Source organism: Liolophura sinensis, chromosome 11 (genome assembly GCF_032854445.1).
Source record: "Liolophura sinensis isolate JHLJ2023 chromosome 11, CUHK_Ljap_v2, whole genome shotgun sequence".
In the NCBI taxonomy this organism is placed as follows: domain Eukaryota; kingdom Metazoa; phylum Mollusca; class Polyplacophora; order Chitonida; family Chitonidae; genus Liolophura; species Liolophura sinensis.
This window is the reverse complement of record NC_088305.1, coordinates 3,331,882-3,345,343: the sequence shown is the minus strand read 5'-3', so window position 1 is coordinate 3,345,343 and position 13,462 is coordinate 3,331,882. Positions and strand designations below refer to the sequence as shown.

Below are 13,462 nucleotides of genomic sequence, written 5' to 3'. Positions count from 1 at the left end.
ATATGGTCCTGTATACGAAGACCGAACGAAGGGATCTTGTTAGGACATTTAGTATATTTGTCTACATACAATGGATTGAAAACACAGTCGTAGGCAGGGTTTGTTGGATGAGCTTTAAGCTTTGTACTATATTGAAGGCTAAGTTTTATACGTCGGTGATATAAAGAAGGTTCATTTGCCTCCACGTATAAACTTTTTACTGGTGAGGTTCTAAAAGCACCAAGGCTGAGCCTCAAACCTTGGTGATGAACAGGATCCAACATTTTAATGTACGACTTCCTAGCGGAACCGTAAATGATGGATCCATAGTCCAATTTAGACCTCACCAGAGAACGATATAAATTAAGTAAAACTGATCGATCAGCACCCCAATAGTGCTAGACACGACCTTAATTATATCGAGAGCCTTTGTACATTTAGCTTTAAGCATTTTTATGTGAGGTATAAAAGATAGCTTACTATCAAATATTATACCTAAAAATTTTGTTTCTCCAACAATTTTAATCTGTTTACCACAAAAAGTAAGCTCAGGGTCAAGATGAAGTTTCCGTTTATTACAAAAATGCATACCGACGGTTTTAGACGTTGAAAATCTAAAACCGTTTTCAGTTGCCCATTCCTCGATCTTATTGAGACAAAGCTGCAACTGACGTTCGATGTTATTCATATTCTTAGCTCGGTAGCATATAAGGAAATCATCGACGTATAAAGAACCCTCTGTGCCAGATGTTAATGTTTTTGCTAGGCTATTTATTTTTATGCTAAACAGAGTTGGTGATAGAATGCTGCCCTGGGGTACACCCATTTCCTGCTCATAAGAGTCAGAAAGAGTGGACCCAACCCGTACCTTAAACTGACGATCGGATAAAAATTGGGATATAAATATAGGTAATGGACCTTTAAGACCCATGTTCGCGAGGTCTTTTAAAATGCCATATTTCCATGTGGTGTCGTAAGCCTTTTCAAGGTCAAAAAATATGGACACCACATGTTCATTATTGATGAAGCCATCGCGAATAAAAGTTTCAAATCGAACAAGGTGATCCATGGTAGATCTACCTTGCCAAAAACCACATTGAATATTAGATAAAAGCTTGTTGGTTTCAAGAAACCAAACAAGTCTATCATTAATCATCCGTTCCATAGTCTTACAGACACAGCTGGTAAGAGCTATGGGACGGTAATTATTTGGATCATTATGATCCTTACCCGGTTTGGGAACCGGGATAATACACGCCTCCCTCCATGAGGCTGGAAAATTACCAGTTATCCAAATATCATTAATCAAGTCCAAGAGAGTCTCCAGTGGCTCAGGTGGTAAATGGTTCAGAAACTTATAATATACATTATCAGGACCACAAGCAGTATCGTGGGCCTTTTTTAATGCAGTTCTAAGTTCCTCGATATTAAACGGATTATTATAATCTTCTAAATTCTTAGAAGAAAAGGGCAATTTGGTTTTCTCCTTCTGGTTTTTAATATGTTGGAATTTTTTAGTATAGTTCTCAGAAGAATGAATGAATGAATGAATGATTATGGCTTAACGCCACATCGGCAATATTTCAGCCATATCGTGGCGAGAACAAGGTGAAAGCAAGAGACGGTTAAGGTTTTCGATCTGATAATATGAACACCAAAAGTAAAACAAAAAGTACAGACATGATTAAAATCGAATAAAAGAAGAATAAAGATTTAAAACTCGAAAACCAGGGTTAGAGTACATGTATAAATATATATAACTGTTTATCTATAGATATCCATGACAATTAAAATTTATATTTTATGATATAGGCCAATGGCCTTCAAATAATTTATGACAACATCGCCAGCGATGTTGTCAAATAAATCATATATAGAGTTGACTGTGTAGAATCTCTGCCGAACATGGGCAAAGTCTGCACAGTCAACCAGAATATGTTTGATGCCATATTGAGCATCACATCCAACACACTCGGGAGCACTGCTCCCATCCAAGATGAAATTGTGTGTCAGATGAGAATGTCCAATACGGCATCTGGTTAAAACGACTTGGTCTCTACGAGACATATCAAGTGTATATGAATTATAGCCAATGACCGGATGAATAGCATGCAGTTTATTACGGACCTGCAAGTTCCATTCACCCTGCCAAAGGCCACGAATATATTTAAGAATATTCGACTTCATGTCAGTATAAGGGATTTTTATCTTAGATATGGGTTTATTTAGGGCAGCTTTCGCCTCCCTGTCTGCGACTGTGTTTCCATGGATACCAATATGACTTGGTATCCAGCACAATATAATATCTTTACCTCTTCTAATTAATTTCCTATGTATAGCTAAAATTTGAAGGATCAAGGGATTTTTAAATTTATTATTCTGTATTGCCAATAAGCAAGACAACGAGTCAGTGCATATCATTGCCCTCTGGGCACACCCAGAAGAAACATATGATAAGGCCAGGAGTATAGCTCTGGCCTCGGCAGAGAATATTGAAGAAGAGGATGGAAGACGAAAGGAAGAGACTCGCTGCTCCATGACAGCCGCAGTCGCAACCCTGTCCCCATCCTTCGACCCGTCAGTATATATAAATTTATAATCCATATAATTAGCTTAAATTTCAGCAAAACCTTGCTGAATTATAAGAGGATTTATATTCGATTTATTATACTTACGTAGATCAAATATTAGTTTAGCTTGTGAGAGAAGCCATGGAGGAGACTCCGGAAAAGACACCGGAGCTATATCCTCCAGCTTGATGTTAGCTCCCACAATATGGTCCCGTATACGAAGACCGAACGAAGGGATCTTGTTAGGACATTTAGTATATTTGTCTACATACAATGGATTGAAAACACAGTCGTAGGCAGGGTTTGTTGGATGTGCTTTAAGCTTTGTAACATATTGAAGGCTAAGTTTTATACGTCGGTTATATAAAGAAGGCTCATTTGCCTCCACGTATAAACTTTCTACTGGTGAAGTTCTAAAAGCACCAAGGCTGAGCCTCAAACCTTGGTGATGAACAGGATCCAACATTTTAATGTACGACTTCCTAGCGGAACCGTAAATGATGGATCCATAGTCCAATTTAGACCTCACCAGAGAACGATATAAATTAAGTAAAACTGATCGATCAGCACCCCAATCGGTGCTAGACACGACCTTAATTATATCGAGAGCCTTTGTACATTTAGCTTTAAGCATTTTGATATGAGGTATAAAAGATAGCTTACTATCAAATATTATACCTAAAAATTTTGTTTCTCGAACAATTTTAACCTGTTTACCACAAAAATTTAAGCTCAGGGTCAAGATGAAGTTTCCGTTTATTACAAAAATGCATACCGACGGTTTTAGACGTTGAAAATCTAAAACCGTTTTCAGTTGCCCATTTCTCGATTTTGTTGAGACAAAGCTGCAACTGACGTTCGATATTGTTCATATTTTTAGCTCGGTAGCATATAAGGAAATCATCGACGTATAAAGAACCCTCTGTGCCAGATGTTAATGTTTTTGCTAGGCTATTTATTTTTATGCTAAACAGAGTTGGTGATAGAATGCTGCCCTGGGGCACACCCATTTCTTGCTCATAAGAGTCAGAAAGTGTGGACCCCACCCGTATCTTAAACTGACGATCAGATAAAAATTTGGATATAAATATAGGTAAGCGACCTTTAAGACCCATGTTCGCGAGGTCTTTTAAAATGCCATATTTCCATGTGGTGTCGTAGGCCTTTTCAAGGTCAAAAAATATGGACACCAGATGTTCATTACTGATGAAGCCATCGCGAATAAAGGTTTCGAATCGAACAAGGTGATCCATGGTAGATCTACCTTGTCGAAAACCGCATTGAATATTAGATAAAAGCTTGTTGGTTTCAAGAAACCAAACAAGTCTATCATTAATCATCCGTTCCATAGTTTTACAGACACAGCTGGTAAGAGCTATGGGACGGTAATTATTTGGATCATTATGATCCTTACCCGGTTTGGGAACCGGAATAATACACGCCTCCCTCCATGATGGTGGAAAATTACCAGTTATCCAAATATTATTAAGCAAGTCCAAGAGAGTCTCCAGTGGCTCAGGTGGTAAATGGTTCAGAAACTTATAATATACATTATCAGGACCACAGGCAGTATCGTGGGCCTTTTTTAATGCAATTCCAAGTTCCTCGATATTAAAAGGATGATTATAATCTTCTAAATTCTTAGAAGAAAAGGGCAATTTGGTTTTCCCCTTCTGGTTTTTAATACGTTGGAATTCTTTAGAGTAATTCTCAGACGAAGGTTTGTTTGAAATTGTTTCAGCAAGTTTATTTGCTATATCGGGTGGAGAAGTTAAAATATTATCTCCATCTTTTAAATGCTGAACTTTTGCTTTATTATTTTTGCCCTTAAGTTTCTGAACCATGTTCCAGACCTTACGCATGGGTGTTTTTGACGTGATGCCCGAAACAAAGTTCCGCCAACAAGATCGTCTCTTGGACTTGAGTAATCGACGAGCCTTAGCTCTAAAAATACGAACCTGGTTTAAGTTATTATCAGTAGGACATGTATTAAAATTTCGCTCGGCCTTTTTGCGGTCTTTAATGGCTTTGCGACAGTCCTTATCATACCAGGGTTTGCTTTTGGATTTGGGATTTGTCGAGGTTTTAGGGATAGTTCTATCTGCAGCTCGTAATACAAGCTCGTTAAATTTTAATATAGGATCATTTGTTGCATTGAGAGTCTCTGGAGAGATATCAGCCTCGCAGAACATCTCAAATGCGATCCAGTCTGCTTTATCGAATTTCCACCTAGCTACACGTTCTAAAGAATTAGAAGTGATATGCTCTAGGATAATAGGAAAATGGTCACTACCACAAAGATCGTCATGCACCCTCCAAGGAAAATCAAGGAGAAGTGATGGATCTGTGATAGTGAGGTCGATAGCAGAATAAGTGCCATTACCTGGATGTAAATAGATGTTAGAACCATCATTGAAATAACACAGTTCTTCGTTAGATAAGAAGTCTTCGACTATCTTGCCCTTATTATTTATGTTATTACTGCCCCATAGAGGGTTATGGGAATTAAAATCTCCCATAATGATAAACGGTTTTGGCAATTGTTCTATTAGATTATGTAACTGAGAAGCTGACAAAAGAAGTGTTCGGAGGTATATACACCGAACACAATGTGACTGTTTTAGACAGTGAAATACGAACGGCCACAGCCTGAAGCTCTGTATGCAGAGCAACAAGGCTGTGGATAATACTGTTATTAATGAATATCGAGGAGCCGCCAGCAGCTCGCTCTTCTTCATTTGAATAAGTACTATATAATGAATAATTTTTAAGGGCTACTGTGTCTTTGTCAGATATCTTTAGGTGAGTTTCCTGAAGACATAGGGCTACTGGATTAAAAGATTGAACTAGCTGTGTTATTTTAATAAAATTTACCTTAAGACCTCGACAATTCCATTGTATAATTTTGTCATATATCGCCATTATGGAGGAAGACGTATTGGGGATTTATGTCTTGACCGAGGACGACCCTTTTTGGGGGATCTACTAGGAGATCTCTCAGGTGCAGATGATGTATCCATCAGGTCTGCACATGAAGTTGAAGGATCGACATCCTCCAACGATCCAATCTTATTATAAGTTTGGATTGGGTCCCTAGTGGCCTTAGAGGGACTCTCCAGGGGGCCACTAGGTTTATCCTTTTTATGATTTTTCTCAGATTTATTTTTGTCACCCGTTGTTTTCTGTGAAGAATCAACGGGTTTATTAGATTTAGATTTATTATCACATGAAGTGTGGTCAGGTAAAGAAAGTGCTGGATACTTAGGTAAATTATTAGGTATTTTAGATGGGTTGATATCAGTCTGAGATGATGAACTGGCTGTCTTATTTACGGGTTTCGTGACCAGTTTCTGTGGCTGTTCTTTGTCAATGGGCCAAGTAAAAGTTGTTTGGACCCCCACAGAAACAGTGGTTTTCCTTACAACGTTGGCAAAAGTAGATGTTGTAAGGCCATGCGTGACAGAGACCATACGCTTCGCTTCCTGATAGGATATATTATTTTTACATTTTAAGGTTATAATTTCTTTTTCTTTTTTGAAAAGAGGGCAGTCCTTAGAAGAGGCCATGTGGGCTCCGCTACAATTGAAACATTTTATTGTTTTTGTGCAGTCGAATCCCTCATGCCCTGCTCCCGCACATCTAAAGCAGACCAGTGTGTTGCGGTATTGACTCCTGCCATGGCCAAACCGCTGGCAAGAGAAACACCGGGTGGGGTTAGGTATAAACAACTCCACCCTCACACTATATGGCCCAATAAATATAGATGACGGAAGGGAAGGTCTGTTGAAAGTTATCATGTAAGTGTTCGTTTTGATCAGGTTTCCATCTCGTTTTATTATGAAGCGTTTAACCTTTATCACTCCTTGATGTTTAAGTTCTTCAGTTATTTCTTGCTCTGTCATTTCAGTAAGGTCCTGGTCTCTGTCCCGAATTATGCCATGACAGCAGTTTAATGTATTATGTGGAGAAACAGAAACAGGCTGCTCTCCTATATTTTGAATTTTTAGTAAATTTATATATTGTTGTTTTCTGGAAACTTCCAACAAAATGTTCCCAGATTTCATTTTTTTAACTTGTTTTAACGTTCCAGCATAACTTTCTATTGTTTTTTTTAATACAAATGGATTTATTTTCATTTTGCCTTCATTTTTATTAGATATTACTAAGAAGGTAGGAAAATAAGCATTTTCTCCTTCAATATCTAATGGAACTTCATTTTTTCTTTTCTTAGCAACGACTGTTGTAATTTCAGAAGAAGCCATGTTATATTTTTTTAATTTCACTTTGCGTGTCCCCCACCCGCCACGGAGTGCCAACAAGGGCGAATCTACCTCTGCGGATGACCAGCAGAGGATAAAAACAGGGAATCCACGCAAGGTATACTCGAACAGATTGAGTTATACCAAAAGGTTAAATTCAATCTACTCGATTGACCCATTAGCCACCGCCTTCTGCATTGACCCCAAAGGAAGTGCTTCTGAAGAAGAGCCAACTTGACATCTCGGTAAGACAAAGAATAACAAACGGGATCAAGTGTAGGGCTTGACGTGACCAGCCGATTGATCGGACCGGGCCCATCCGACCTCCCGTCTCTCTCCAAGTAAGGGCCAAAGTGGCGTGTTGGGCGTGAGGATCTCGCAAGACCAACCCGCCCTCAGCCACCAGGATCCCGTCCTCGGAGATTACGGGTCGCAACCCACGGCAAACAGGTCGCTTCCCGGTTGCCTCTCACACAACCGAGAAGATGTGAGCCTATTATAATCACCGGGCTCACACAGGAGAGCTCTAGGTTAGTCGACTTTTACGACAAGCTAGCCTAGAGGGCTGAGGTCCTATTCTTATCACCCCGGAAACCCCACGGGGGTATGAATATCGAGGAGCCGCCTGCAGCTCGCTCTTCTTCATTTGAATAAGTACTATATAATGAATAATTTTTAAGTGTTATTTTATCTTTGTCAGGTGTCTTCAGGTGAGTTTCCTGAAGACAGAGGGCAACTGGATTGAAAGATTGAACTAGCTGTGTTATTTCAATAAAATTTGCCTTAAGACCTCGACAATTCCACTGTATAATTTTGTCTAAGTAAGACATTATGGAGGGAGGCGTATGGGGGATTTCTCTTTATGTTTGGACCGCGGACGACCCTTCCGTGGAGATCGGCTGTTAGATCTCCCTGGTGCGGGTGATGTATCCATCACATCCGCATCTGAGGCTGAAGGACCAACGTCCTCCAACAACCCAAACTTGTTAAAAGTTTGGACAGGGTCCCTAGTGGCCTTAGAGGGACGCTCTGTGGGGCCACTAGGTTTTTTAGTTTTATTGTTATTACTGTGAGGTTTGTTTTTTGAGTTGATGCTGTCATTAGGTTCAGGTTTATCAGAGTTTTCGATAATGTTTACTGTTTTTATTTGTTCTGCTGAAGTAGTCTGGGTTGAGCAAGTGTTTTGCGCAGGTTGAGCCGAAAGTTTGACAGAAGTGGTACTAGGTTTGTCGTTTTCAATGGGCCAAGTCAATGAAGTCTGAGTAGCAACAGATACTACTCGCTTGACCACATTGGCGAACGAAGTATGCAGAGAGGAATTAGAAGGTAAGGCCAATCTGCGGGCTTCCTGATAAGATATGTTGTTTTTAAATTTGAGGTTGATTATCTGCTTTTCTTTTACGAACAGTGGACAGTCTCTAGAAGAGGCCATGTGATCTCCACCGCAATTGCAGCACTTAACTATGCTGTTACAATCGAAACCATCATGACCCCCACTGCCGCACCGGAAACAAACCAGTTTATTTCTACATTGGCCCTTGCCATGGCCAAATTTTTGGCAAGTGAAGCAGCGTGTAGGGTTAGGGATATATAAAGCCACATTAACCCTATACGGGCCAATATAGATATATGACGGAAGAGATGTAGTATTGAATGTTAAAAGATATGTATTTAATTTAATGACATTGCCAGATTTCTTCATAGTGAAGCGTTTTACTCTGGCAACACCTTGTGATTTTAACTCCTCGCAGATTTCCTCTTCGGTTAAGTCAATAATATCAGCATCCCTATCACGAATTATTCCCTGACAGCTGTTCAGGGAATTGTGAGGGGATACGAAAACAGGTATATCGGAAATTTTATTTAGTGACAGCAGATTTTTAGATTGTTGCCTCCGGAAACATTCAATGAGAATGTCTCCGGATCTCAGCTTTTTAACATTTTTAAGAGTACCAGCTGCACCCTGGAGAGCTCTTTTCAAAAGGAACGGATGAATTTTGGAGGCCGGCTTTTGTTCACTCTTTGTTGAGAGAACAATGAAAGCCGGCCAGCTGTCCTGTTCATTATCGATTGAGTCAGATAGCTTCCTCTTTTTATCAACACACGGCAACAAAGTCGGCTGAGAGGAAGTTCGGTTTGATAAATTGGAAACATTTGCAGAAATTTTTAATGTAGACATGGTTTATATGTATGAAGTTCACCCTATATGTTCCCCACCCACCACGGAGTGCCAACAAGGGCGATGTCTGAACCTGGGGATACCCAGCAGGAAAGACACCAAGGATTCCATATGAGGTATACTCGAACAGATTGATTTATACCAAAAGGTTAAATTCAATCTACTCGATTGACCCATGAGCCACCGCCTCAAAACGTAGTCCTACAAACGGTATTTCAGAAATAATATTTGTTCGCCAAACGATATGCTGTTATTGAGGCAACTGGGACCACGTAGAGGCAAGACATGACCAAGCCGATTGATCGGACCGGGCCCATCCGACCTCCCGTCTCACTCCAAGTAAGGGCCAAAGTGCCGTGTTGGGCGTGAGGATCTCGCAAGACCAACACACCCTCAGCCACCAGGATCCCGTCCTCGTAGATTACGGGTCGCAACCCACGGCAAACAGGTCGCTCCCCGGTTGCCTCTCACACAACCGAGAAGATGTGAGCCTATTATAATCACCGGGCTCACACAGGAGAGCTCTAGGTTAGTCGACTTTTACGACAAGCTTGCCTAGAGGGCTGAGGTCCTATTCTTATCACCCCGGAAACCCCACGGGGGGACGCTGGATAGAGGCCTGGGGAATGTTCTGCCACTCCTCCTGCAAACATGCAACTTGCTCTTGAAGCGTTTGGGGTTGAGGTTGACGTTGGCGTAGACGTCGATCAAGTTCATCCCACAGATGCTCAATTGGGTCAAGATCCGGGGAACGGGACGGCCAGGGTAGCACATTTACATTGTTTTCGGCGAGGAAGTCCCTTGTGACACGTGCCGTGTGCGGTCTGGCCTTGTCCTGCTGGAACAACTCCCGCTGAACGTCAATGACAGGTAAGAGGTGTGGCTGCAGGATGGTGTCTCGGTAGCGTACGGCCGTAAGATTTCGCTGAACGTGGACAAGATTTGTACGACCAGTATACGATATTGCTGCCCACATCATCACACTCCCTCCACTAAATCTGTCCACTTGGCGTACGCAGTTAGGGGCATAACGTTCGTGAGCACGTCTGTAAACCCGGTTTCTACCATCACGTCTCTGCTTTAGGAATCTGGACTCATCACTGAACCAAATGCGTCGCCAGTTGCGTAGATTCCATGCAGTCACGTTGTTACACCATCGGAGGCGATTGGCGCGATGGTGAGGACGCAGCACGATCCCAACATAGGGCCTCCTGGCTCTCAGTCTATGTTCCCTCAGCCTGTTCCGCACTGTCTGACCTGATATGCTCCTCAGTCCCCGTATGCTGGCTGCTGTGCTTTCAGCTGTAGCATAACGGTCACGCAAATGGAGGACCCTTATGTAGCGATCATGGGCTGCTGTAGTGACACGTGGTTGACCTGAACGCCGACGGTCATTTGTTGTCCCAGTATTGTTGTAGCGGGCAGCAAGCCGTGAAATCGTGCTCTGGCTGACGTGTAGACGCCTAGAAATGGACGATTGGGACTCTCCAGCTTGAAGTCTTCCAATGGCAATATTTCTTGTGACAGTGTCAATACGTGGCATGTTGAATCAGCTTGAAAACACCACTTGAAAGAAGCCGATTTCCGGCCCGAAGTTGCGGTTTTATAGTCACACACTGCATGCTTTAAAGGCGTAAGTTCGGCGTGTAAGACTGCGCGTGATGCAGTGCGGTGCTGTATTTTTTACTTCTTCCAAAAACGGCCTCCAAACTCAACATTTTCAACCAAGAAATGTTTTGAGGAATAAAATGTGTGCTAACTGTGACTATTAACAATATTAAAACACATTTTGCTCATGAAATGAAGACAAAATGTATTTCTGCCAGCAACCTGCGGATGGCCGTGGGTTTCCCCCGGGCTCTGCCCGGTTTCCACCCACCATAATGCTGGCCGCCGTCGTATAAGTGAAATATTCTTGAGTACGGCGTAAAACACCAATCAAATAAATAAATAAATAAAACAAAATGTATTTATTTCATTTTAAAATAAAACAAAACACTTATGCGTTTCTTTTTTTGGATAGTATATATACTGTCGTGTACTTGTACACAAAGAATAGTTTTCTTGATTTGTGTGCCACATTCAAGTCCATCTCTGTCACTGAGCATTGCCTCAGTGATGCAGTGAATCCACCCAGCACATGGGTGTGGGATAAACAAATCAGCATAACAAAGAACGAGTAGTACTCCGGCAATCCTTGCAGTGGGGACAATTAAAGGCCACCTCAAGCTGTCCAGTTTTGTCAGACGTAATCATGCCACAGATGTCCCAAGTCATGCGAGAACGTGCCATTGGCATGCTGGATGTAGGGATGTCCACCCAAGCGGTCGCTGCATAGCTGAATGTTCATCAGCGAACGATAGGCCGTTTAAGAGCTCGTTTCCATGAGACAGGCAGTACTGCAAATCAACCTTATCCACGTCGGCCACGTGTGACAACCCCAGCACAAGATCGTCAAATCCGGCTCGTCCACCTCCGGGATCGCTTCCGACCAGCGACACGCACAGATGATGAAACTGTTGGTCTGCACAACAGACACATCACACCACAAACAGTGCGTAACCGCCTGCGAGAAAGCGATTTACACGCTCGTCGTCCTCACCATGGCCTGGATCTTACAGCTGTCCGACGTCGCAACCGACTAGCGTGGGCAAACGCACATGTTCGATGGCCCTTGGCGCACTGGAGAAGGGTGCTGTTCTCAGATGAATCTCGGTTCCAGCTGTATCGTGCCAATGGAAGACAGCGTGTTTGGCGACGTGTCGGGGAACGGTTTGCGGACGCAAATGTTGCTCGGAGAGTTGCCCATGGAGGTGGTGGCATTATGGTGTGGGTAGGCATCGTGCACGGTCATAGGACACGATTACACTTCATATCGAGATGAGCTTCTCAACCCCATTGTTGTGCCGTTCATCCGACAGCATGACGTCACCTTCCAGCATGACAACGCCCGACCTCATGTTGCTAGGATATGCATGCACTTTCTTGAAGCTGAGCACATTCCTGTCTTGGAATGGCCTGCACATTCACCAGACATGTCACCCATAGAGCATCTTTGGGATATTCTGGATCGACTTGTCCGTGACCGTGTTCCAGTTCCGGAGAATGTGCGACAGCTCCGTGTGGCCATCCAGGAAGAGTGGAATAACATCCCACAGGCCACTATAGACAACCTCATCAACTCCATGTGAAGACGATGTGTGGCTTTGAGGGACGCAATTGGTGGACACACAAGATAATAAAAAGTGAATTTCTCGACCCTGACCCCCACCATGTTTGACTGAATGCCACTCATTTTCAGATGCCACCACCAATATGTAATGGACTGTTATCTAAACGTTATTCAATAACAAAATAAATTGTGGTTGATTTCATGTGCTCATTAACCATAATGATAATAAAACCTCAAAAGAGTGACATGGGGCATTTATATTTTTGTTCAGTGTAATTGAGCTAGGTACATTATTGTTGAGCATAGTAAATCCCCCATCTCGTCCAGCGACCAGTTAGGTAGGTTTTTTAGCAGCCACTGATGAAGACTAACTCTGGTTTCTCTTCAAATCCACGAATAAATCTTTCGCCTTTTACTAAAGATTTCCGTGGGGAGGAACATACTAATGAGTCTATAGACTATTTTTTGTAGTCCCGACCAGTCGGGACAATTTTCCAAATGAAAAACAAACATCAAATTGCGTAAAAGGAGTATCAAGTAGCATTGGTACATGGCAGAATTGCGCTGCCCTGCCGCACGGAGGCATTATTAGGAAGAGATCGAATTCTCTTACAGCTGTACACATACAGCTCTAAAAGTTTTGGACTATTTCCACGTGTCCCAGCGCATCACAAGCTAAGTTGGAACATAACCGGGCCATTCACCGACGGTAGGTGTCATGGACCTAGTCCAGCGTGTTCCTTACCCCGACCGCCTACAACAATGACACCACGTCACACACGGACGCTGTACACGCTTCCGGTCTTCATCAGCAAAGGCTGGTGTTTTAAAAAATGAGGTTAAAATGCGCCTCCAATCTTCGGCTGTTGCAAGAGACAAATTGAGCCAGCGGCCAATTAATTGAGGTAGGTACATTAGTGTTGCGCATAGTAAATCCCCCATCTCGTCCAGCGACCAGTTAGGTAGGTTTTACAGCAGCCCCTGATGAAGACTAACTCTGGTTTCTCTTCAAATCCACGAATAAATCTTTCGCCTTTTACTAAAGATTTCCGTGGGAACGAACATGCTAATGAGTCTATACTTGGAGAGAGACGGGAGGTCGGATTGGCCTGGTCCGATCAATCGGCTTGGTCACGTCTTGCCTCTGTTTGGTCCTAAAACATTTCTCAATAACATCACTCATTTAGAGAATAACGGTTTCCTTCCAAGTTTTGAGGCGGTGGCTCATGGGTCAATCGAGTAGTATGTGTCAGATGTGTGACCTTATTTACTTAATGGGGTTTGCTCATTAGGGCCATCTATT

General features: G+C 42.4%; 1 non-coding gene and 1 pseudogene across 1 annotated transcript; both read left to right on the top strand.

The window, feature by feature from the left end:
• Positions 1-12,527: 12,527 nt before the first annotated feature.
• On the top strand, positions 12,528-12,648 carry LOC135478420 (U5 spliceosomal RNA). The gene has a single exon (XR_010445336.1). It is a non-coding gene; the product is annotated as a U5 spliceosomal RNA (small nuclear RNA).
• A 503-nt stretch (positions 12,649-13,151) lies between these two features.
• LOC135478380 (uncharacterized) lies at positions 13,152-13,242 on the top strand (annotated as a pseudogene).
• Positions 13,243-13,462: the final 220 nt, after the last annotated feature.